Below are 27,695 nucleotides of genomic sequence, written 5' to 3'. Positions count from 1 at the left end.
GTATAATCACATAACACCAACAACAGCAACAGCAGGAACAAGATAAATCCCAGCGATCCATTAATGCAACAACAACAAGATACATCCCAGAGACGCCCAGAGCTGTGCAGTTAGCTCTATCTCTGTACAAGTCTAATTTGTAACATATGACCTCCGCTCTGTCTGGCCCATCCAAAAACATCTCCCCCTTGATTTGTAGTAGAGCTGTAATCCTTTGTCTGCCTTCAAATTGGGCTTCTTCAGTACCTCATCCCCTCCTGCGTTTTTCTTCCCACTGAACGCGGGCATCTCAGCAACATCACCTGTCTCCTCGGCCACTACCGCACATGCTACCTTGGGGGCGTACCGTACGGGACCCCTTTCTTTGTACTTCTTCAACATATTTACATGAAAAACGCCCTTAGTGTTATCAATCAATAATTCATAATTCATATCCTTTTTCTTCCGCGACACAAGGTACGGGCCCTTCCACTACATCATTAACTTATCATGATCCATGGGTAGCAACACAAGAACCTGTCGCCCGGATTCAGATTTCTGTTAATGGCTTTCTTTTCATAACATTCTTTGTGGCGTTCACGCGCCTTTTCCAGGCTTTGATGTGCAAGCCTGCATGTTTCCTTCAACCTATCCTGCAACTCAAACACGTATGTGTATGTGGTCTTGAGATCTGATGCAATCTCCTTATTAGCCCACAGCTCCTTGAGTATTGTAAGTGGACCTCTAACGGTTCTTCCATACAACATCTCAAAGGGCGAGAAACCAAGACTCGTTTGTGGTACTTCGCGGTAAGTGAACAAAAGAGCTGGGAGATATCTATCCCAATCAGTAGGTCTCTCCTGGCACATTTTCTTGATCATATTTTTGAGGCTGCCGTTGAACCACACTACAAGCCCATTACACGTGGGATGGTAAGGCGTTCTCAGTAATTGCCTGACTGACAAAAGGCGGGTAATCTCCTTCATTAGCTCCGATGTGAAGTTCGAGCCCCGGTCACTCAAAACTTCCCTCGGGAACCCGTAGCGCGAAAACATTTCCACAAGACCCTCCGCCACTTGGATACTGTCAATAGTTCTCAGTGGAATAGCGTCAGGATAACGAGTGGCCACGTCAACTAGAGTAAGCACATATCTATTGCCTTTGGCGGATACTGGAGAGATTGGCCCCACAATGTCAATAGCCACTCGCTGAAACAGTAGGTCGATGGCTGGCATCTTGACCAGAGGTACGGGACCAACTCTTCCCTTCGGAACTGAGCGCTGGCACACATCACATGAGCGAACAAAGCGCTTAACGTCACTCTGAACACCCGGCAAAAAGAACTCCTCGGTGATCCTATACACAGTTTTTTTAACACCCTGGTGTCCGGCCATAATGGCATCATGTCCTAAGCGTAGCACGGTCTCTCGCATATCTCTTGGTAACACCAGCTGTTGTACCCGCCTTCCTGAACTAAATATGCATTCTTTGTGCAAAAGGCCATTTACCAATTGATACTCGAATGACGTCCGACTCTTCATTCTTCTCATTTTTTCCCGGACTCTTTGGAAGCAGGTATTCAGGCTTGGGTCTTCTTTTTGCCTAATTGCAATTTCGCCCGGTGTTAAGCTCAGGCACATCGTAACAGGAGTGGAGAGCGGACGCTGCGTTGCTCGGGCTGTCGCTTGAGCTCTTGTCTCCACTGCCGACGAGAGACCGACTGCACACGTCTGAGCTGTCGCAGACCTTTCCTCCTTTGGATATTCTTCAACATCGAGCATCCTCCACTCGGGATCGGGGTCTTCGACACCTTTTGCACCCGTAATGTTCCCCAAGATGAGATCATAGATGGGTTGGTCTACGCACGTTGCCACTACCTGCCCAGTATAATATGGCGTGGACACTAGAATCCTTGCTTCAGGAAAATACCTCACTGTGCTATCTACAAGAGTGACGGCCGACGCTTCCGCTGTAAGATGCTCGTCCTTCACCAGGCTTCTACGAACCAAGACTGTGTTGGCTCCGCTGTCTCTAAGCACCTATATAGAACGGTCTTCTATTTGCCTAACCACCACTGGCATTTCTGCTTTCGACTTGGGTGTTCCACTCACTGCCTCATTTTCCAGCGGCGTTTGCTCTCCTTTCTGCTGTGGAACTTCGGGTGACGTGACAAGTTCTACCCTAGAGTCGACAACGCATGCATCTCGGTCCTGCGTTCTGTATCGGCACTCATCCAGAGTATGACCCCTCCTCTTACAACCTTGACACACAGTCTGTGTTTTTTGGGCAGCACTACTAGCTCGACAGTCAGCTACACGGTGTCCCACCTTGCCGCAGAGAAAACACCTTACTGGCGCCTTAGATGCACCGCCATATGATCTTGGTTTTGCCGCATCTGTCTCTAAGGTCTTTTGGGTTTCCTCCTTTGCCTTACTCAAGTTTCTTAGCCCTTGAGCCTCGAGGAATTGGTCTGCAGTGTCGGCGAACTCTTCCAATGAACACAACTTTCTTTCTTTCACGAATAGCGCTAGCTTTGAGCTGCAGCACGCTAAAAATTGGTCTGTGACCAGGTTGTCACGCACCCCTTCAAAACTCTTTTCTGTGTTTGACATATCAAGCAACCTATCAAAATAGTTGGTCAGCCTGCAGGAAAACTGCTTCGTGGTTTCCGAATCCTCAGGTTTCGGGGTGCGAAATCTCTCACGAAAACCTTCTGCCGTCAGCCTGAATCTTTGGAGGAGTGCCTTTTTGACTTTCTCGTAGTCCATGGAATCAGCCGCAGGCATCCTTCCAAACACATTCAGTGCCTCTCCGACAAAACACATACTCAATACCGTGGCTCACTCACTGCGCTCCCAGCCTTGCCCCAAAGCTATCCGCTCGAATCGTTACAGATATGCATCCAAATCATCTCTCTTGTCATCAAAAGGAGCCATCAGCTTCCTTGGGCAAACTCTGGCCGGTCTAGTAGATTCTGTACCCGCTAAGAAACGCTGATCATATTCCGTGATCTCCTCATATCCTCCCGCGACATGCGCCTGTTTCCACAAAATAAACTCCTTCTCCCGTTCTATCCTCCTTTTCCCCTGTTCTTCTGCCTCGCGCGCTCTTTTCTCTTCCCGCTCTTCTGCCTCGCGAGCTCTTTTCGCCTCGCGTTCTTCTGCTTCACGAGTGTCTGCGCGTGCTTGCGCCCTTTCCTCTCTCTGCCTCTTTCCCTCCTCCTCATAGAGATGCATCGCCTCTTCCTTACTTAACCCTAGCTTGAGCGCCAGTTCTAACGTTCTTGCCAAATCCATCCTTTCTGCCGTCGAGAGATTGGAAAGATCCGAGAAAAAGCAAAAAAGGAAATGTATCCTGGCACAGGCTCGCCACTTATCTTTGTCACGCATCTCTCCGGAGAACATTCGGACCGAAAGAATAGACTAGGCGACGGGTGCACCCACACAAACGCACATTTAATACACCCTACGTAGCACACACACTAGAACACAAAACTAACAAAATTAACACAAAGCACAAAGACTATAAATACACACGACCCGGGCACACTGCTACTAGCGCCTACTACTGGTGTTATACTATTAGCGGTCGGCGTTCGTGCTCACAGGTGGTTCGGTGGGGCTGCGGCGTTGTATGGATCCAGTAGGCGGCGTCAGGGCGGCGTTCGCCGTGCTTGAGCTGGCGTCGCTGGCGGCGTTCGACGCGCTTGGGCTGGCGTCGCTGGCTGCGTCGTACAAGCTCCCGGTCCAAGCGCCCGTGGAGGTGATGCCGGTGCTGGCGTTGGGGGCACCACCCGGATGGGTGGCAAGAGCGCTGGAGATACCCCTGGCCGTAGCAGGTGGTACCGTCCTCTGTTGACTCCCCGGAACGGGCTCAGACACGGCAGGAAGTTCACGATGCGATGTCGTAGGACGCGAGCTCACCGGAGCAGTAGCCGGCGTCGCTCTCTTCCAGCCAAAGTGTCCCTGACCCGCCGGAGCCTCCGCTTCTCTGCTGTTTCCCCCAGTGCCTCGCTCTCACTCACCCTTTTATAGCCTCGGAGTTAGTCCACATAAGCCTTGTCGTCGTCTTCTTCTCTTCTCCACCAATCATCTCTCTCCACCTCATCGAATGCTTCTGCACCAATCATCTCCCTCCACCTCACCGAATGCTTCTTCTTCCTCTTCTTTATTCTTCGGTTAATTCGCGTCGTCTTCTTCACACCCTTTTTCCTTTAAAATTTAATTTAGGCTCCTTAATATATGTGACACTGATGCAGTTTCACCACCTCCACAAGGGTCATTTTGCAATGTGCTCTTTAAAAGTGCTGTCAGATAAAGGCAAATATTTTTCTCCAACCACCAACTCCTATTCCGACAAAACGCATTCTTCTATCAGCTTTCAAATTTTTCAAAGATGATTTTACTTCCTCTGTCATATAGTTAGGGTAAACAAAAATTTATTGCTTCGCACATCATAAAAACTTAACAATTAGCCATCACTTCATTAAACAGTCATGCCTCGGTAGTACAGAACTCATGATTACGGACAGGAATTAGGGTCATCTTTTCTGGGACCACACTTTTTCAACATTTGTACACCTCGCTACGTCAGAAAGTCGCCGATAACACAGTAGACGGGGTGAAAATGCATACCGCCATTGTTCAATGAGACAAAAGCTATTAATGGCTCACACTGGAGCCTTGACCTGGTCCGGTCTAAGGTCAAGTCCGGTCTCAAGTCATGTCACACCGATGGCATCATCAGCGAAAAAAATCCTTGTGCACGGCGGGATTGGAACCATCACCCTTCTGAACCACAGCCGATCGTGCTAACGACTATGCAAACTTCCCGCCAACGCATATGTAGCTCTCCTTTTCTCTCTGCCCACACTAATGTATGTCTAGCGTAAAGACGCTGGATAGTGTTTGCGGAAAGGCGTCGAATCAGACGGATGCCTCCGAAACGCCCTCCAGTGTCTCCAGCGTTTACGATTCAGAAACAATTGTGTACTTAATTAGCGTCTTAACCTCACATCAGTGACACAAGCAGCCACACTGCATTAAAGGTTTCCGCTTTACCGCACTTTAGGCCAACAATGTGCCCCCAGAATTTTCTTGTTTTAATCTGCACAGCAGTGCGAACAAAATCTCAACTCTGCTAACACGACAGTAATGTAGAGCGGAAAAAGTGTTACAAATGCTTTGATTTCAGTGGACAAGCCAAACATAGACTAAATCCTATACATTTGTTGCACTAGATTCCTCATACCGTTCTTACCTTAAGCCCAAGGACTGCCAGACACACTGATTGCTCCTGCTCACACGCTTTCTGGTTGCCAAGGACTTTTCTTTCTGGTATCAAAATCATGACCACGGCTCGGCCACACACTACCTGGTACATATTGCTCATTTCACTGAACAAAAATCTGTTAAATAAGAAAAGAACAAAACCGCTTGCTTACTTTGCAACTTTTAAAATTACACAGATGATTTCCCGCAGCCCACAACACTAAGTTTAAACACAGCGCACTGCGAGACGAAAATGCAATGCTTTGGTTTCAGGTGTGCATGTTAGGCAGAAAGAAAACTTGGCTCCAGTGCAAAGCAGAGAATCTATGAATGCTAACGGGCGCAACCATTTGAGCCAATCCAAGCAAAAAGAAATGGGCTCAAATTATATCTGGTGTCAGCCTCGACAGGTCGACAGTTTCATCAATACTGCAGGGCTCGCGGGAATTACTGAGCATTGGTATTGCAGAACCAACCACCATGCAACAGTGTATTGCACATTTCAAGGAATTAAAAAAGACTTGTAACTGTTTGAGAACATGTGCACGAATAGTGCTGTCATGACCATGAAACAAATACGATCGGATAATTGTTGCAGGCAACTTATCTGATAACTGAGGAATTTACGTATGAGCAAATTAATATTCTGGCAAGTGGAAAATTCGAGGAGGGCTAAGAAAATCTAGGAAGCATAATACATTGCCGATACATAATTTCTTGCAGGCCAACCAGAGCTGTCACTCAGCAGGCAAATAATCGCGATGTTAGGTTGTCAGAGGCAAATGAAGGCAGCAGATAAACATGCAAATGCGCATGGATTGCATCTCCTGTTGAAGGCTACGAGAATGCCTCATCAACAAACTAATGAGGTTGATAGCATTAAGCGCTGCTGCTGAAAAACTGCTCGGCACTGACAAAATCGAGTTGGCAAACAAGTCTCCAACAAAAGCATAGAGAAAGCTTAATCCAGTTTTAATCCAAGGGACTGCTAGCAAGAACAAACACGGTAACAGTCACTGATTGTATTCAAGCTGTTTCATAGCTAAGGGGTAGATGTCATGGCCCACGAAGTATTTCGAGATCACGTTTTTCTGATGAGTCGAATCCAAGGTCCCATTTGATTTTAAAGATCAGCATATTGTCAAGCATTTGTCTGATATTGATTTCACACCACTATTAGAAAAAAAAGGGTATCTGAATGGCTTCCTTAAGATTTTTTTTTTAACCACCACTCATTGTGCGCAACATGCTGCTTGGTGGTCAGTTCTGACCAATAACTATAGTGTCCATTCAAATTACCACGAGTGGCTGCTCGTTTGAGAAGCAAAAGCTGCTGCACAGGCGTGGCGTATTGGTGGCTATGATTCTTAAAAATATTTTGGTCATCTGGTCATACTATGTTGTCCCAACCTAAACCGAAAACTAATATTCTGGCTCAGCTCACCGTCATGCACAGGAAGCTGTGTGCAGTCGCCATTTCATCACACACGTATTTATGGCAGACAGGGTCCGCATAGCAGGCACACACACAGACGCATACAAAATGACTGTGCCCCCGAACTAACATTTGCACTGCGCAGCGATTTTTTCACACACGCTACATAATGCCGCTGGCACACTGTCGCAACCCGTGCACCCAAGGTCATGAAACGTACTACTGTATGGTGCACTAAGACGCACAAGACTCGCAACGCTGCTGTTGTCGCAGCAGAAAACAGTGCGACGTAGGTGCCGCCAAGATCGTGTCAAGTCGTACACACGGCAGTTTTCGATGCAGCAGAAACAACGTCATGTGCCCACCTCGGTCGCAAACACTGCAGCCATCGCAACAGACGCGACTAGCTGCACATCACAAAGTTTTATTCAGCACTCGGAAAACGGCGTGCGTCGCGAGTTTTTCGAAGTGAACACATCGCTGACTTGATAGGAAAGCACTCGCACCGACCATAATCACTTTCATTACGCGGACACTTGTCACTATGCTGTGAACCTTGCGCACGCACTGGAAAAAACTCGCAGCAGGAATTACAAACGCTTGAAACAACCACAAACAGCTCCAAATAAACAATTCGTGACACCGCCACTTCACAGGTCTTGCATCGGTTTGAAGGGGCGCTCTGTCAACTCCGTCAGCGTAGATGCTTACCGAATTAAACTAGTGGAACTTTCGCCGCCACTGCTGCACGCGGCGAAGTTTGCAGTCCCTCTGAGTACTCGTAATATCAACATGTGGCTAATAAATAATGCTTCGCGACAAAGCTGCCACCGTCCAAGCCTCGCTCCCCCGTTCAATCGACGGACGGCCATCTTGCGCTGCCCCGGCAGAAGCAAGGCGGAGGGGCTCGAGACGTCACTGGCCACGGCCCTAAGAACTAACGCACTTAAAAAAAGTAAGCCTCCATGTTTTCTCGCTTTACGCCAAAAATATGCAAAGGCCGCAATGCCTACACGCTACTCGATAGCTCTCAAGCAATGCTACGCTGACGTTCACGTGAGGCGCAACGGATGCATCTGCGTCGACTTAATGCAACCTGTACGTAAATCCTGCCAAGCTTACTACCCTCATTCATTGAGCGGTTTCAAGTACCAGTATCCTGAACCGAAATTCAATGCTCCGTATCTTTTTCGCAGCGTGTGTTCCTTTGAAAGTGCCTACTGTGCGCACAAAGGAAATCTATTGTAAGCTATCGGTACAACTGAACAAAATCCTAGGCACTATACTTTCCAAAAACTTTACCGAGCTTGCAAATCATCATGATTTACAGCGCGAATAAAAATCTGTACCATTTACAGCAAACGAAAATGCTAAATGAAGCCCCAATGCCAGGAATTCGGTAAAGCACCATGCCAGTGCCGGTAAGCCTAGCGGGCTAAAACGCTTCAATTGTAGCCATTCGGTAATTAACTTTTCTTCTTACGTCACGAATAATGCCAAAGCTCTGTTTTTGAATGTTAAAAGCAAAGCGCCACTGACTGGCAGCCAAAGGCACTAAAACAGCTTGCCTCGAATTCCTAGTAATCATGCGATGTCAAATCCGTAGGACATTGTAACCAGAAAGTCACATGAACTTCAATTTTTCTTAATGCAAATATGGCAGGGCCAGCAACAGCGGTATATTGCTTATAATGCGCTTGCCTAACGGAGCTGCGAATCATTGTGCGAGCAGTGAAAAAAAAAGAAAATAGAAGAGGTTGAAAGGATGACGCAAAAACTCGCTAGCCAAAATAGCAGTGCACCCGCTTCCGGTTGCCAAGTATGAGTGCAGGCCCTCTCCTCATTTCAGTCGTATTGTGCTCATCAAATACGTGCCTCCTACTGTCGTTTGTCTCATCTCTAAGCTCGGATGGAGGAATGAAAAAAAGTAAGGTAAAAGCCAAACTTAGAGGTTATTTAGCGAACCTACCGTTGCCGCTGCTGCCGCTGCTGGTTCCCTCTCTTGTTCCGCTTCTGACTGTCGAGGCACGGCCTCAGTTATAAGCAGAGGCCCGGAGGTCGGTGAGACAGTGAGGGCTCACTCAAGCCTGTTACTGGCTTTGAATTAGGCACTATTGAGGGGGTCACATAAACAGTTCTTTCTGTATCAGATGGGAAAGGCGCCATGGTGCTCGGGCAAGTCCTCCTCATCTTTTGTTCGTGTTCTTTATCAAGGTGAGGCGCACAGAACTGCCGCTGTGAGGCGCTCAAGTCTCCCCTACATGGCACTCACAACGCCATTCTTATGCGTTAATGCGCATGACGGCGTCCATAACCATGTGACTTCCGCCACGCTTCTTTTCCCTCTCCAATTTTTCGTCTATCCTTTCCTCTCAGTAAGCTCCTGCGTCTTCTACTCCTCAACATCACCAAGTGAATAAAATAGTCGGAACCGCTAATGGCATGGGCAAGTCAGCACTCGGGTCTGCGGCTGGGTCAGGGCGCATGCTTTTCAGGTGCTCTGCAGGTTGCTCTAGCATGTGAAAACTGCGCAGCACACTGAACAGCATGCGCCCTAGGCCTTCATCACGTTGGGACACGGGAGCCATTCTCTGTCAAGATCTTTGCTTCAAAATAAACGCTCCTGCGAAAAAAACCTGATCAGGTAAGTCCCGTAACGCTTCTGTTTTGTACCGATGGCTATGTCAAGGAAGTTCTCCGGAGGCTTGCGGCGGGGTTACATCTTGTCGGCAAAGCTGTGCACAGCACACTTCGGAACCGAATGTTTAGTGACGTTGTAATTGAAGTATCAAGTGTCACAGGTCACAGCCCCTTCACAGCTGGCGCCGACTGGCCTCGAGATGGTCTTCTTTTACGACTACATTGCACCCATAGATGGCATGGCTAAAAATGGTATGGTCTCCTTGCCAGTACGTGAAATAGAACATTTTATACGGCGGAAAGTTAGTGTCGTGATTGCTGAGTGGCGTTGTCATCAAGTTTTGAGGCATGCACCACAGGCAAAACCGAGCAGCGGGTTGTTCCGGGTAGACACGAGGTCAGGGCAGAACACGAAAGACGCAGCACAAGTTCCAATTAATTGCGCGCGTTCCCTAGAAAAAAGTTTGTCAGAATTCATACCACCGTGGTCGTCTTCTGTCCACGTTTTGCGCTCAATACGTTACTTATACAAAACACAACACCGACGCTAGTGCTGCTGCATGGAATTGGTGGTACAGCTACGGCCGCCATTTGTTAAATCGATAGGGCTCAGACCTTTTAATGCGACACAGTGAAGTCTAGTTCTGCAGGAAATCCTGCGTCGGCGTTGTGAGCGAACAAGCAGCTGGCTCACCTGCCATTTAGGTCATGTGGCCTTGTGACGTCATCACAACCTGCCTCCCTCCCGCCGAATTGTGAGCGAACTGCCAACTCAGTCAGGTGGCAGTTAAATTAATGACTGGTCGCGAGAGGTTGCTCGGGGGAGATCAACCTGGGTCTCTCAAGCCCCACTAGTGGCTGTGCTTGAAACAGCCACGTGCGGGGCAGTTGCGGATTGCTTAACCACTGCACCAATGCGCCAGGAGTGGTATGGGCGCTCCCCGCAATCTATTAATATAAAATAGAGAATGACTCTGTCAGCGAAATGATACGCAGAGGACCGAAGGCCGCAGCTGATGAGAGGCCTGTTAGCGCTATCGTGTGGTACCCTTAAGGCAAAGCCCAAGTGTATCAAAATGCTTTTTTTTTTACTTTGCGTTAATATCAGTCATTGCAGGACAATTTTTTTCTGCTTCGATCCCTCGTGAACAGGAGACAGGGTTAGTTTGTGGGTGGTTGTTCTTCAGCTCATATTCCGTCACTCAAAGTGCTCGTAAAAAGCGATCACCAAACTAAACTTAGTAAGCGAAGTTGAAAAGGAAACCTGACGTCAATAAAGTTGACGTCATTAAAAGTGACGTCATTCAAACTGGTGATTGATTCATAACGTCACTGATTTCGTGGCGTCATAAATAACGAATCACATGACAATGTTTAATCGCTAATAACTCCGTAATTGATGAGCCCATCATAAAACAATACATATATTTGTAATCGTCTAGATGAGTAAAACCCGATAGACACCAATATTAACTAGTGAAGTTGATATTTATTTATTATTAGCTAAAAAATTAATTGCTTGTAATTAATTATCTTATGACGTCATGATCTCAATAATAAAATATTCGATGCGGGCTCGATGAGTAGAACAGGTCAGACACCAATATCGACTAATTAGGCTAATGTTTAGCCATGGTTAGGCTTAAAATGGCGGCCGTCACGTCAGCTGTCAGCAGCTCACAATTTTATACTCCAAGGCGACCGTGCACCTACCGACTTCTGGCAAAAAAAAAATGGCCTTACAAAGAGTCGAAAATATTTTTTGGCCCTAACTGGCCAAAAATATCCAACCTCAAGCCGGTAGGCGTCCGCTCGCGGGGAGGTATGGAAAGTAGCCGAATCACATGGTAATACATCCCATGGACGATAGATTGCGCTACCAAACAGGTAATGGTCGTCACTTCAACGTCGTCCAGACGGTGGCGGCATATTTTTAATCTTAGCTAAACAATAAGTAACTCAAAAAATAAATAATGCTCCGCAAAATTTATGTTAGCGTTATACCTGCTGATAAACTTTCTGATAACTTTCTGACTTGACACGAGTCTCAATGTGCCAAAATATTATAGTGTGCCTTTCAGGAAGGCTATAAACAGGTTCAGTTGTTGATTTTGCAGCCCAATCTTCAAGTGCGACCTCATCCCCGTGGGTTAACCTTCATTTCGATCTATTTTTCAGTAAAACCGAGGCCTGCGGTCCATCATAGTTTCTCTGGGACCATGGGTTTATGTCGCGCAGCTTTTGGTGCGCTAAAGCATGATCCAATGGTGCAACAGCGAGGGTTTTGTGATTCCTATGATCCTTCTCCCATGAAATCAATCAATTATTTCGCGCTTGCGTAGTGTGTTTAGATAATTAGAACTGTCTCAGTGCATTCACTTTGGCCGAGCACGTTCTGTCACGTACTGCTGTTTCTTGCAAACATCGTGCGTATTAGGACGTCGATGCCTGGTATTCGCTCGTTCTCTTTGCACACGGACCAGCCGCATCATGCTTCCTCCGTAGGCTTCTTTGCAGTGCTGCGACGGCCTATTCCGCAATTTTGCTGTGTCTGCTCAGTGCCTCGCGAGTGCGGTGCTTTCGGTGCTGTAACATACCCAGACACGGCATACAGCGGACGGCTTCCGCCGACGGGCCTATTAACAGACATGGCGGATGCGCAGGGAAAACCTTTAAAACAACCATGTCCTGGTGCCATGCGCATCTGTGCCCACTGGCTGGACTCGAGAAGCCATACGCGTATTTTCCAACGCTGCACGGAATTATGGAAACCACGCGCCGCTTCCCCGGACCGTGCGTGCCTGGCACGGCGCGTTTTCCACGCAGCCAAGGCGACTTCCCGTCGCATATTCTTTCATCGTCGTGGCGCGCCAAGCAGATCTTGTGCCACCAGTCGGTGCAGTTGCCAGGTTGCCACGTTTGCAGTTTTCGCGGGGCCTCCACTGGAATCGGAGGCAGCTCGATCGATGTGTGACATGGCTGGGTGAGTGCGAACCTCGCTTACCTGGGTATGTCTTAGGAATATACTTATTTCTTTCCCAATGTTACCAGTGCAGAAGACAGCATATCTGGCTATGAACCTCCCTGAACCATTGTACGTTGCTTGAGCTTTTTCGTTTTTTTTATGCGTAGCAAGGAAAAAACCCATGACCACCTTCATAAAAGCTGCTGCCCGCCACGCAACGTGCATCGTTTTGTGTCCTCGAGCGTCCATTTCGCAAGGATATTCACTTATCAGTGCTTTATCTCGTCATATGAATTGATCTTACGGTTTTCAAATATGTTGCAACAACAGAAATTTTAATTATTGCGATCATGGGATTTACTTTCTCCTCAACAAGTCCTGGCTCGCCCTAGTGAGCGCTGCCAGAAAGGAAAATACCGCGGTGTGACCGGTTTAAGATTTTTAAAAGTGTGGACCTTCTTGAGTTTTTCTGCCATCGCCGCACCATGTTTTAAAAGCATTCACGAGGTCTGAATTTAAACTTGTCAACAACGGGAAAAACAGATGTATTATATAGCCCTTCATTGAAAGTGCAGCTCATAATTTAAGCTTTCCGCAGTATTCCACAGCCAACAGTCGAAGATTGCCTGCTCGTTACAGACTCAAAGATGGCGGCGGTGGGGTGACGCTTCCCGCCCGGGACTCGCCCGGACGTAGCTTGCTTCCGGTCCCACGACAAAGATGATGTACAGCCTATGTCATAGTATCTAGAGTCTGCGCGGTCTCGGCGCTTTTGTTTTTTTTTCCCTTTCTTATTCCCCTTTCCGGCGGCAGCGCGGGGTGTGTGGGGCGCCTCGAGCGGAGGCGTCGGATGGATGGATGGATGAATACGGCTGAACCCTTTAAATCGGGCGGCGGCTCAAGCCACCTAGCCATGACTTATGAAATTTTACTTTTTTCTTGATTTTAGCCACCAATCAGATAACCTTCGCTTGGTTACTTCTACCCGCTTAAAATCTACTTTCCCTTCACTGCCGTTAAACCCAATGCCTTGGATAAATCAGCCCCGCTGATTTTCACTGTAGGGTGATGCCCTTTACAGACAAGTATCAAGTGTTCAGCCGTTTCCTCCTCCTCTCCGCGCGCAACGCACAACGTGTCTACCTCGTGGTACCTGACTCTATGTGTCTTAGTCCGCAAAACTCCCGTCCTAGCCTCAAACAACAAAGAGCTTCCCCTACAATTATCATGGATATTTTCTTTTGGCCGATTTCCTGCTTAAAAATCCTATATGTTCCCAATGCTGATCTGGTCAGCATCCCTGTTTTCCACAAAGCTCTCTGTTTCTTTAACCTTTTTCTTAACTGATAACTGCTGATTTGCCCCCCTACTGCTGTCCAGATATTTGCTCTTCAATTTTCTAGTCCGCTTTCTCCATTTCGTATCAACATTCCTTATATACAGGTGTCTGAAAACTTTCCTAGCCCACTGCTTTTCCCCCATTTTTCTCAAACGCTCCTCAAATGCTACCTTACTGCTAGCTTCTCTGCTCTCGAACGACGCCCATGCCATATCACCTTGTACCCCCTGATTTGACGTATTGTCATGTGCTCCCAAAGCTAGCCTCCCTATGCCACGTTGTTTGATTTCTAACCTTGCTTGAACATCTGGTCTCATGCACAGGACCGCATTACCGAAAGTCTGGCTCGGAACCATCACCCCTTTCCAGATCCCTCTTACCACTTCATACCTATTGTAATTCCAAAGTGCCCTATTTTTCATGACATCTCCATTCCTACTAGTTTTATACGTTGCATATTTTTCATGCTCTGTCAGATATTCAGCGCCCTTAATATATCCACACCCCAAGATACTTATACTCATCCACTATTTCTAGCGTGAACTCCTGTATTCTATGCTCGCCGACCTCATCATTAAATATCATGACTGCAGATTCTTCCTTACCAAACTTGAAACCTAATCTATCTCCCTCTGTACCACATATGTCTATCAACTTCCGCAAACATTCCTTGCTATCAGCCATTAGCACTATATAATCGGCGTATATTAATTTCAATTCAATTTCAATTTATTTCCCAGAAGGTTCTGGTCGGCTGACTGGGCTAAAAGCTGTGCGTAAACAGCTTGACGAGGCCCCAGCCAGCCGTTACAAGGCATAACAGCACACATTAAAAGAATATTCATATACATCGAGAAGAAAATAGTTGATACAACAATGAAACAAAAAGGTATCATGGATTCAAGCAAATGCAGTGAACATATAGTTATATTAAGAGGACACCAAAAATATCAGTTCGGCAAGTAACACTAACTGCAAGGAAATATGCATACAATCAGCTCAATAAATGACAGCAAATCTTACACACTTTATTAACACTTTAAACGAGAAGTTTGTTAAAAAAAACTAAGAAAAACTGGAGAGAATTTTTCAGCTAAGAGAAAGAACATCAGGTTACATCATTACAAAATAATGACGTAGTGTAGCTTTGGTAGATTTATTCGTGTCTTTGTATTTGTTGAGAATTGCGGGGAGATTGTATTCTAGTGTCTGCAGCCTGTAGTCTGTTCGAAAAAACGGTACTAGCCATTTGTCTGTGTTGCGTGTGTTTACTGGATGGCTATTTTCTTTTAGCAGTGTGTTACCTTCTACCATTGATCTGAAGCTGGAAGGGAAATAGTATGACAACAGAATTCGCAATTCGTACATATTTTGAATCCTTACAACATTGTGCGCCTGGAGAGCTTGTCGAGTAGGGCCTAAGTAATCAAGATTCGCAATATGACGAATGGCTTTCTTTTGGAGCAGTGAAATTTTCTCTATGTTTGTTTTAGTAGTTGTGAGCCAAACTAAGGAACAGTAATTAATGCGTGAGGCAAATAGCGCATTATATATCTGAAGTTTTATTTCACAAGGAAGAAAAGTGCGGCAGCGACAGATTGCGCCTGTCACTGACGAGAGACTATTAGTCAACTTTTGAACGTGTGAATCCCAAGTAAGGTTAGAAGAAAATGCTACCCCAAGTATGGTGTGTTCATGAACGATTTCAATTTTCTCACCAGCACAGGTAATAACACCTTCAAACCTGATAGCCTTGTTTTTTGGTCGAAATACCATCACTTTTGATTTTGTAGGATTGATTTTGAGTATATTAGCACCACACCACTTCTGAAGGGTATCAAGCAATTGGTTACATTTGATCATTAGTTTAGTTACATCTACACCAGAGAATAGTACTGTGCAATCATCAGCATATATAATGAATTTTAAGGTCTTATCAATGTTTACAATACTGTTGATATACACACTGAATAATAAAGGGCCCAGCACGCTACCTTGCGGTACACCTCTGATGACTGGTAAAAAGGACGATTGATGGTTAGCAAGATATACGCATTGCTGCCCGGTAATCACTGTTTAATCAATTCTCCTTGCTTGAAAAAAGAAAGGTTGAAGCCTAGTCCACTCCTATCTAGCTTGGTCTCCAACCCTTGCAGGTACAACATGAACAACAAAGGAGACAGAGGACATCCTTGCCTAAGCCCCCGCTGTATCTCTACAGGCTCTGATACCTTTGTTTCCCATTTTATATGCACTCTGGTACCTTTATATATATATATATCTTTTAAAAGATTAATTACACCATCTTCTACATCCAATGTGCCCAGTATGTCCCACAGATACTCTTGAATATCGTTGTCGTATGCTCCCTTAATATCCAGAAATGCTAGCTATAGGGGCCCGTGTTCCTTTTCAGCAATCTCTATACAGTGCGTCAATGAAAACAGATTGTCCTCCAGCCTCCTTTGTTTCCGGAACCCATTTTGTAACTCCCCTAGCACCCCCTCGTTCTCCACCCAAGCCTGCAATCTATCCTTTATAATCTGCATCACCACCCTGTACACCACAGATGTCGCTGTTATGGGGCCGTAGTTACTTACGTCAGCTTTGTCCCCCTTTCCCTTATATATCATGTTCATTCTACTTAATTGTCATTCATCGGGGACTTTCCCATCCAAATCATTTTATTCACTACCTGTATAAATGTTTGCTTGTATTTTGGTCCTAGCTCCTTTATTAACATAATCGGAATATCATCTGGTCCTGTTGACGTGCCACTAGGAGCCTTCTTCTATGCCCTTTCCTACTCTCTTTGCTCAAGTGAAGCTATTGCAGTTACCGGGCTATCTTCGTTTGATAAATTGTGTGCAACATTTCTTTCCTTAAATTTTTCTGTCATCCTTGTTCCTATGTGTTTTATCGCTTCATTCCCTTCTAGTCGAATACCCTGATCTGTAACAATAAGCCTTTGTTCTTGCGTAGTCTTATTACTCAATGTATTTAGATGCTTGCAGAATTTTTGAGCTGCTTTTCTATCCTTTTTATTTACTTTCGACATCAATTTGGCACTCTTTCTTCTAATTTCTCATTAATCAAATAGAATGCTTCCCTTCTACACTTTATGAAGGTATCCCATTTTCTGTCTACTTCAACTTTTGGTTCCCCCTTCTTCTTGGCATATCAGTGTTCCCTGGATGCTTCCTGACGTTTCTCTATCGCCCTATTGACCTCCTCATCCCACCAACTCTTGGGTTTCCCTCTTTTCCCTTTTAGCTTTACTCGCACCTTTGTTAGCTCTTGCTCCAATAATCGAGTTAATTTGGTATAAGTCCATTCTGTTTCACTATCCTCAAAGATTACTTCCCCAATTTGTTTGGCTGCTGCTTCCAATTGCTCTTCTGAGTAAAAATTTCCCTCTGATTGTTCATCTCGCTTCAGTCCTACTTTGGGTTCTCTTCTGAAACTCATCTTGATATGCTTGTGGTCACGACCTGGACTTCTGGAACCATGTTCATCTATGCTCATTACTCCTAATCTATTATACATCCTCTGTTACATTAGTGCATAATCTATCGTCGAGTGCAGACTCCCTGCCTCCCATGTTATGAGCCCTTCACACTTCTCGGTACTGTTGCATAAAAATAAATCATGCCTGTCACACGTCCTGCAGCATGCTTCCTGTTGAACCTGTGTACCCATCCAGGTCTTCTATATAGGCGTGCATGTCGCCTAATATAATTATCTCGCCCTGTCCACCTAGCTCATCAATGTCGCTTGCAATACATTCTAACATTTTCCTGTTTTCCTCTTTGGCGTTAGCTCCTGTCCACAGGTATACCAAGCCAAGTAGTGTTTGCTCCCCTGCCACTTTTCATTTCAGCCTTAAATGTTCCTTGTAAACCAGTTTAACCTTTGAAAATTCTTACTTTTATGAATGAATGCCCCAATTCCACCACCACCCCTTTCTGCTGCCCTCTGTTCTATTACAATATTCTCATGCGTAGTCTGGGTTACAGGCTGGTTCCTCCATGTCTCTAAGATGCGTTTCCACTAAACCATATACAATTAATTCCTCCAGCCATAACTGTTTCATTTCCTCCCATTTCAGACTATTCTTGCCAGCTTGAATGTTAATGAAACATATATCTGAATTAACTTGGCCCCAGCGCTTGTGTCTATTTCTTCTCCTATGGTTTCATCGTCCCTTTGATCTTGGATCTTCCTTCTCTACACTGGTTCACTCAGAGCTCTGGGTCCAACCAAAAAAAGCTGTTGCCTGGCGACCTAGGCTACTACCCACCCTCCTGCCAGTCGCACCACATTAGTGAATGCCATCCTGTGCAAATGGGCGAGGCCTGGCCTCGTACACATCCCTGTTAACTTCCATTATCCCGTATCTTAGTCGCCGACTCATTAACCTAATTACACGATTCGCCTCAACGATTCTCCTTTTCGTTTCTCTAGCCTGCCTCTGGGCCTCGGGGATTGTGTATATGGTCACATGCACACTCTCAGAGGCCTCTCTAAGCCTACGCATCCCCACTTCTAACTGCGTCGCCTCCAGTCTCGCGCGCCCTCTCGCCACCAGGTGAAATAGTTCTGTTGGGCACTGCTTCCTTGGAGCGACTCATGAAATCGACTCGGCGAACGACTAATGCCATTGCATCTGAGAAGCGGTAAAGAATACCTAAAACAAGCGAGAGCTCACTGCTTCGCACTTTTACTTTTGGGTTGCAGTCCTCCCAAAGAAGACGGGACGGCTCCCTGGGCTGCACGCTCACGAACACTGCTCGCTATTAGGAGGCACATACAGACGTTGCCTTCTGCCTACCGCAAACATTTCTTCCGCCGGATGGTCAGAACTACGTGCTTTCTTAGGGCACGCTGAAGAGCCCAGGTAACAATTCATGCATGTGATGCAGATGCTCTCAGCAGTCTAAGAGCACCTACGAGGTTATGAGACAGCGTTGATTATTTATGTTCCAATTATCCTCCTATGCAGTGCGGGCTGTGGGCTATGCGTCGCTCCCGCACATAGTGGGGAACGGCGGAGAGCTGGCCGTATACGCTGAAAAAGAAATGCAAGAGTCACAATGCGCGCACCGACAAGAAGGCCTTCATCCCTGCTGTTGGGAGCGCAAAGCAATTCTCTGTTTTTCATCAGCAGTGAGTTCTACCCTGAGGCGCTGCGCAGGAATTCTGCGCCGTCGATCGGAAGTGCAGCCTCTCAAAGCACCCGATGCATCCTGCCGACGTGAAGAAGAGAAAGAAAGCAAACACAAAACTAAAACGCGCAGAGAGGACAGAAGCGGAACGAGCTCTATGTAGTCATGACGTGGGCCCTACCTGACCACTACTGTCACGTGACCAGAACCAAGCGATGCCAGAAAAGCGTGTCCCATCTAGCCCATGTGAGGTGTGTCCAGGAGAAACCCAGCATCATAGATTAGATCTAAACAATTTTGCCGCCAGAGTCTGGAAGACGTTTAATTAACGAGCGTTAGCTGTTTGGTAGCGCCATCTGTCGTCCATGCGATATATTACCACATGATTGAGCTACCGAGTGCGGACGTCACGACCACCATGCTAAGCCTAATCATAACTATATGTTATCCTAATTAGGCGATATTGGTGTCTAACATGTTCTACTCATCGAACCCGTTACGAATATGCTATTAATTAGATCATGACGTTATCGGTTAGGTGTAAGCAAATAAATATAAGCCAAACCATAAATAACTATTAACTTGATTAGTTAATTTTGGTATCTAACGTGGTCTACTCACCTACAGGATTCGAAATATCTCATTCGTTTTATGATGACCCCGTTAATTACTAAGTTGTAAGAGGTTAAACGTAGTCGCGTGACTAGTTATTTATGACGTCACAAAATTAATGACGTCACCAATCTATCACAAATTTGATACACTAATGACGTCACCAATCCATCACCGATTGGGGTGCAATATCGATTAACTATGGGGGCCGCCATTTTGAATTCCTCGGAATTAGAAAGTTTCATGCCGAATGGAGGCTGCAGAAAATTTCACGCGGAAGGCAGGCGGTAGGATAGACCTAGAAATCGAGAATTGTGATAAAAAAGAGCTGACTCTCTTATGAAAGGAACGCCTCCATGTATCCGCGCTGTACGCAAAAAATTGGAAAGGCCACAATGCCAGCACGCTGCTCGATAGCTCTCAAGCGATGCTAAGCTGACGCTCACGTAAGGCGCAACTGATGCATCTCCTTCGACTTAATGCAACCTGTACGTTAATCCTGCGAAGCTTACTACCATAATTACTTAAGTAGTTCCAGGTGCCGGTAGCCTGAACCGAAATTCAATGCTCCGTATCTTTTTCGCAGCGTATGTTCGTTTGAAAGTGCTTGCTTTGCACACATGATGGAAAACAGTAGTACGCTATCGGTGCTACTGTAATAAACTAGCGCCAGACTGCGGCTGGCGAAGACGCTGGAGAAGGAAGTGGAACGTGGAGAAGAGCGCGTGCGGGGGACGACAGGCGGAACGCGGTCGGCGATGGACGTGTTGGAGATGTGCTGGCAGCCCGAATTTCTAGGCTTGGGCCTCAGCCACAGACGTCCGGGCTATCAGACCTAGATAGCCGTCGTCCAGGGCCTGAGCCACCAGGCCCAGGTGCCGCTGTTCCCTTCCTGTCCGGCAGCCTCAGAACACGGGCCGCCACTGTCTCCACCGCTGCTTGCCCGGGCTACCTGACCTGGGGGCCGCGCCTGTGTTCCATCAGGGCATCGACCGGAGCCCGTAGACTGCGCCGACGCCCCACCACACCTCCTCGCGCAACGAACTATCTACCAAGCATACATGCCGAACGCTGAACACTTCGCCAAACATTGTACGCTGAGTGAACTTCTCCTTTTTTTCCATTGACCTTTGCTTTGTCTTCCGCGAGTGTTGTCTGTGTTTGTTTGCTTTCCTGTTCACGTGTTTGTGAATCCTTTCCTCTAAAGGCTTAAAATAGAGTTTTTCCCTCATGCCGCCAGGTCTATTTCTTCGACCGGTTACGATGCGGTAATGTCAACCTCCAGTCTTCCCCTCACACATTCGGCGTCCGCGACAGGACCAGGCGGGGTTTTTTTCCTTTGACTAGTGAAATTTTTTCTTCTATATGAGCGCGCCAGAGCTGGTCGCTTGAGTCGAACGCATGGTCTTGCGTCATGTCGAGTTACGAGCATGGGTGGAGAAAGAGCTCCGTAAGACGCGCGGAGAGAGAGCCGCCGAGCGCCAGGATACAAAGCAGCGTTTGGATGCCGAGCGTGAAGCTACCAAGGAGCGTATGGCGCTAGAGGCTCAGATTACTCAGAATTTACAGTTAGGAGTGAGGCTTATGGAGGCCGGGGAGCGACTTGCAGTTACTGAACCAAGTGTTCTCAGGGCCGAATCGTCTGGGCCCATCAACCTTCAAGGGCTGATTACCGCTTTCAACGAAGGTCGCGATGATCTTGACGCTTAACTCAAGTGATTTGAGCACGTTGCCAAAGGACAAGGTAGGCCAAGAGACAAGTGGGCCACGGCGTTAAGCCTATGCTTCGTAGGAGAAGCTCTTCATGTTTTCGGAAGGTAATCGCAAGATGACTCTCTAGACTACACAAAAGCTAAGCTAGCGCTCCTGCAACGGTTGTGTTTCACGGCGGAGGGGTACCGCGAAAAGTTTCGCCACAGTGAGCCCCGCAAAGGCGACACCGGTAGGCAGTACGCTACGAGACTAGTTTTTTTATCCTTGGGTTGAAATAAGGGGCCGAGGCAAAACGTTCGAAGAGGTTCGCGACATGATTGTCGCCGAAGAATTTTTGAACAACTGCCACGCGAGGCTTGAGATATTCATTCGCGAGCGTAACTGTAAGAGAGTAGACGGGATCGCTGTAGCCACGGATAATTTTCTGGAGGCCCAACGGCAAATTAACTTGCTCATTTTCAAGGATAAGTTGGAACCAAACAGCTCAAAAGGAAAGGACATTACTCCGGGATCTATATCGCAGGTGCGATGCTTTCTATGTTATAAGGCGGGACACAAAGCGTCGGACTGCCGGACGCGGCTGAAACAACAGTACTGCACGGTTTGCCGCGCGCAAGGGCACGATGCACAGCCTTCCAGGCGGAAGAACCCAGGAGACCACGAGGAGTTCGCCTGTTGTGTGCATCCTGCCAGTCCTCTGGTTGAAGTACAGCCTGAACTCACCAGTGTAGATGCGGATTACCGGCCAGCGGGCTTCAGTGTCAGCATGCCTGTGCAGGAAATGCGAGCTGTTTGGGCAGCCGGTTTCTGTTTTACGGGATACCGGTACCAACAGTGTCGTGGTGCGTAGGGACTTGGTTCCTGAAGCAGCTCTTACTGGAGATAGAGCTACTCTGCTCCTGGCGGATAGCAGCAGTTTAGAGGCCCCAGAGGCGGAGGTTCTGATCTCTTCGCCATATTTTTCGGGCAATTAAGTCCATCGCTCGGTGCATGAAGACCACACTGTACGACGTCATCACTGGAAATGTGTCCAGACGCCAAAGAGCCATTTTCCATCAACCGGACGGTGCCAACGAGACATCTGACTGTCGCAGATGGCACGAAAGAAACTGAAGGCTCTGCCATGCTGAGGACGGTGGTGGTTGCTCAAACAAAGACAACACTCGCGGAAGAATAAAGCGAGCTCGAGAGAAAAAAAAAAAGAAGAGGTTCACTCAACGTTCAATCTTCGGCGAAATATCCAGCGTTCGACGTGTGGGCTTGGTCGATGGTCCTTCGAGCGAGGAGGTGTGGCGGGGCGTCGGCACAGTCTATGGGCTCTGGTCGATGCCCTGATGGAACACAGGCGCGGCCGCCAGGTCAGGTAGCCTGGGCAAGCAGCGGTGGAGACAGAGGCGGCCCGTGCTCTGAGGCTGCCGGACATGGAGGAAACAGCGGCACCTCGGCCTGGCGGCTCAGGCCCTCGACGACGGCTGTCCAGGTCTGGTAGCCGGAACGGCTGTGGCTGAGGCCCAAGCCTGGAAATTCGGGCTGCCAGCACATCTCCAATACGTCCGTCGCCGACCGCGTTCCACCTGTTCTCCCCCGCAGGCGCTCCTCTCCACGTTCCACTTCCTCGTTTTCTTCTCGAGAGTCTTCGCCAGCCGAAGTGTGGCGCCAGTTCCTTGCAACAAATGAATGAAATCCAAGGCACTATAACTTTTAAAAACTGTACCGAGCTTGTAAATCGTGGTTTACAGCGGGAATAAAAATGCGTAGGATTTACAGCAAATAAAAATGCTAAATGAGGCCTAAATGCCGGGCATTTGGGACAGCGCCTAGCCAGTGCCGGTAAGCCTAACGGGCTAAAACGCTTCAGTGGTAGTCATTCGCTCATTCCATTTTCTTCCTATGTAACGAACGATTCCAAAGCACTGTTTTTGAATGTTACAAGGAATGCGCCTCGGGGTGGCTGCCAAGGGCACTAAAACAGCTTGCCTCGAATTCCAAGTAATCTTGCGGTGTCAAATCCGTAGGACATTGTAACCAGAAAGTCACATGAACTTCAATTTTTCTTAATGCAAATATGGCAGGGCCAGCAACGGCGGTATATTGCTTATTATGCGCTTGCCTAACGGAGCTGCGAATCAGGTGCGAGCAGTGAAGGCAAAGGAAGCAGAGGACATTAAAAAGAAGACGCAAAAGCTCGCTAGCCAAAATGGAGTTGCACCCGCTTCCGGTTGCAAAGTAATAGTGCAGGCCCTGTCCTCACTTCTGTCGTAATGTGCTCATCAAATACGTGCCTCCTACCCTCGTTTGTCTCTCTCAATTCTAAGCTTCGATAGAGGAATGGAAAAAGTAAGGTGATAGCTAAGTATCGAGGTTGTTTAGCGAAGCTACTGTTGCTGCTGCTGCCAATGCTGGTTCTCTTTCCTCTTCCGCTTCTAACTGTAAAGTCTTGGCCTCAGTTATAAGCAGAAGCCTGGAGGGCAGTGAGGCAGTGAGGGCTCACTCAAGCCTGTTACTGGGTTCAATTAGGCTCTATTGAGGGCGTCACATAAACAGTTCCTTCTTTAACAGATGGGAAAGGCGCCATGGTGTCCAGGCGAGTCCTCCTGATGTTTTTTTTCCTATTCTTCAGCAACGTGAAGCGCACAGAACTGCCGTTGGGAGGCGCTCAAGCCTCCCCTACATTGCATTTACAACGCCATTGCTTAGCGTTTCTGAGCATGATGGCGTCCAAAACCATGTGACTTCCGCAACGCTTTTTTCCCCTCTACAACTTTCTCTTCTATCCTTTCCACTCAGTAAGCTCCTGAGCCTTACATTCCCTCAACATCACGAAGTTAACACGATAGACCGCACCGCTATGGGGATGGGCAAGTCAGCACTCTAGTCTACTGTTGGGCCAGGGCGCATGCTTTTCAGGTGCTCTGCAGGTTGCTCTCGCATGTGAAAACCGCATAGCACACTGAGGAGCATGCGCCCTAGGCCTTCATCACCTTGGGACACAGGAGCGATTTTCTGTCAAGAATTTCGCTTAGAAAAACTCTTCAAATATAAGGTAAGTCCCGGAACGCTTCTGTTTTGCGCAGATGGCTGTCAAGAAAGTTCTCTGGAGGCACACGGCCTGGTTATCTGTTGTCGGCGAAGCTATGCACAGCGTACATCGCAATCGTATGTTCAATGACGTTCCACATTAGCTGTCCAATGTCAAAGGTCACAGCCCCCTCACAGCTGACCGCGACCGGCCTCGAGAAGGTCTTCTCCGAGGAGTCCATGGCTACAAATGGTATGGTCTCCTTCCATAGTGCGTGAAATAGAATACTCTGATCTAATTGGTCGAAAGTTAGTGCCGTGATCCCTCAGTGGCGGCATCATCAAGTTCTGAGGCATGCATCGTTGACATAAAACTGAGCAGTGTGTTGGTCCGGTTGGACAATAGGTCAGGGCAAAACGCGACAGACGCAGCGCAAGTTCTAATTAAATACGCGCGTTCTCTCGAAAAAAGTTGGTCAGAATTTGTACAACCGCTATCGACTTATTTCCATATTTTGCGCTCAATACCTTAATATTACAAACCACAATACCGATTCTATTTCTACTGCATGGAATGGGTGATAAAGCTACGGCCGCCATTTGTTAAAACGATAAGGCTAAGGCGTTTTAACGCGACAGCGTGTAGTCTTCAGTCCTGCAGGATATCCGGCGTTGGCCTTGTGAGCGAAGGAGCAGGTGGCCCACCTGCCATTTATTACATGTGACATTGTGACGTCATTACAATCGGCCCACCGGATTGTGAGCGAACTGCCAGAGTACTGCCAACTCTGGCAGGTGGCAGTTAAATTAAAGACTGGTCGCGAGAGGTTGCCCGGGGAGATAACCTGGGCCTCACAAGCCACACCGCTGGTTGTGTTTGAAACAGCCACCTGCCGGAGCAGTGGCGCATTGCTTAACCACTGCACCACTGCGCCAAGCGTGGTATTGGAACTGCCCGAAATCTATTAATGTAAAATAGAGAATGACCCTGCTAGCGAAGTGATGTGCAGACGACCGAAGGCCACTGATAAGGGACCCGTTAACGATATCGTGTGATAAACTTAAAGCCAAGCTTAAGTGTCTCCAGTTTCTGATTTTTTTTTACTTTGCTGTATTATAAGGCACTGCAGGCCAATTTTTTTCTGCTTAGATCCGTCGTGAACAGGGGATAGGGTAAGTTTTTGGGCGGTAGCTATCCGGAGCATATTCTGTCGTTGACAGTCCTCGTACAAACCGATCACCAAACTAAACTTAGTAGAAATACTTGAATAAAAAGGTAGAGTGACGTCATCAAAGGTGACGTCGTTAGAATATCAAATTGGTGATTGATTCGTGAGGTAACTGATTTTGTGACGTCATAATTACCCAGTCACACGACAATATTTATTCGCTTTTAAAACAGTAATTAATGAGGTCATCATAAAGCAATACAGATATTTGGAATCATCTAGATGAGTAGAATACGTTAGACACCAATATAACGAATGGACTTGTAATTTAGCTATGGTTAGATTTGAATGTAGTTGATTTTAACTAATTAAAAGATGACGTAATGATATAACTAATGAAATATCCGAAACGGGCTCGACGAGTAGAACATGTTAGAAACCAATATTGCCTAATTAGGCTAATATTTTGCTATGGTTAGGCCTAACATGGCGGCCTTCATGTCAGCGCTCGGCAGCTCATAATTTCAAACCTCACTGCGATCGGGCACCTCCCGCCTTGTGGCAAGAAAAAAGGGTCCTCCAAAAAGTCGAAAAATTTTTTCCGCCGAAATAGGCCAAAACTACCCGACCTGAAGCCGGCAGGCCCCCGCTCGCCCGGAGGTGTAGAAAAGTAGCCAAATCACATGGTAATACATCGCCTGGACGATAGATTGCGCTACCAAACAGCTAAAGCTCGTTAATTCAACGTCTTCCAGACGGTGGCGGCGTATTTCTTAATATCAGCTAAGCGACCAGTAACTCAAAAAATGAATATAGCTCCACAAAATTTATGTCAGCGTAATACCTGCTCATAAAATTTCCGATAACTTTCCGACTTAACATGAGTTTCAATGTGCTAAAATAATATAGTGTGAATTTGAGGAAGGCTAGAAACAGGTTCAGTTGTTGCTTTTGCAGCCGAATCTTCAAGTGCTACCTCACCCCCGTGGGTTCACCTGCATTTCGATCTCTTTGTCAGTAAAACCGAGCGCTAAGGTCCATCATAGTCTCGCTAGGACCATGGATTTATGTCGCGCAGCTTTCGATGAGCTAAAGCATGGTTCAATGGTGTAACCGCGGGGGTTTTGTGGTTCCTATGATGCTTCTCCCATGAAATCAATCAATTATTTCGCGCTTGCGTAGTGTGTTTAGATAATTAGAACTGTCTCAGTGCATTCACTTTGGCCGAGCACGTTCTGTCACGTACTGCTGTTTCTTGCAAACATCGTGCGTATTAGGACGTCGATGCCTGGTATTCGCTCGTTCTCTTTGCACACGGACCAGCCGCATCATGCTTCCTCCGTAAGCTTCTTTGCAGTGCTGCGACGGCCTATTCCGCACTTCTGCTGTGTCTGCTCAGGGCCTCGCGAGTGCAGCGCTTTGGTGCTGTAACATACCCGGACACGGCATGCAGAGGACGGCTTCCGCCGACGGGCCTATTCACAGACATGGCGGATGCGCAGGTCGAAGCGTTCAAACAACCATGTCCTGGTATGATGCGCATCTGAGCCCACTGGCTGGACTCGAGCAGCCTGGCGCGTATTTGCCAGCGCTGCACGGAATTATGCAGACCACGCGCAGCTTCCCCGGACAGTGCGTGCCTGGCACGGCGCGTTTCCCACGCAGCCAAGGCGACTTCCCGCCGTGTACCCTTTCATCGCCGTGGCGCGCCAAGCAGATCTTGTGTCACCTGACGGCGCAGTCACCAGGTTGGCAGGTTCGCAGTTTGCGCGGAGCCACCACTGGAATCGGACGCAGCTCGACCGATGTGCGACATGGCTGGGTGAGTAGGAACCTCGCTTGCCGGGGTAAGTTTTTGGAATACATTTATTTCTTTGGGAATGTTACACGCCCAAAAGACAGAAATCCTGGCTATGAATTTCTCTCCATCATCGCGCATTGCTAGAGCTTTTACTTTTTTTTGCGTGGAGAGGAAAAAACCCATGACCACCTTCATAAATGCTACCGCCCGCCACGCAACGTGCATTGTTTTATGTCTTCGAGCGTCAAATTCATTAATACATTCACTTTACTGTGTTTTAGCTCGTCATATGAATTGATCTTAATATTTTAAAATAAGTTGCAACAGCAGAAATTTTCATTACTACGATTGTGGGCTTTACCTTGTCCTCAACAAGTCCTGGCTTCCCTTTTGAGCACTCCCAGAAAGGAAAATACCGAGGCGCGACCTGATTTAAATATTTAAAAGTAGGCACCTTCTTGAGTAAGTTTTTCTGCCGTCGCCACAACGTGCTCTAAAATCATTCATGAGATCGAAAATTAAACTTCAAATAACGAAAAAAAAGGTGCATTATATAGGCCTTCTTTAAAAATACATCTCACAATTTAAC

This window comes from Amblyomma americanum, chromosome 1, assembly GCF_052857255.1.
Source record: "Amblyomma americanum isolate KBUSLIRL-KWMA chromosome 1, ASM5285725v1, whole genome shotgun sequence".
Classification (NCBI taxonomy): domain Eukaryota; kingdom Metazoa; phylum Arthropoda; class Arachnida; order Ixodida; family Ixodidae; genus Amblyomma; species Amblyomma americanum.
This window is presented reverse-complemented; position numbering follows the sequence as displayed.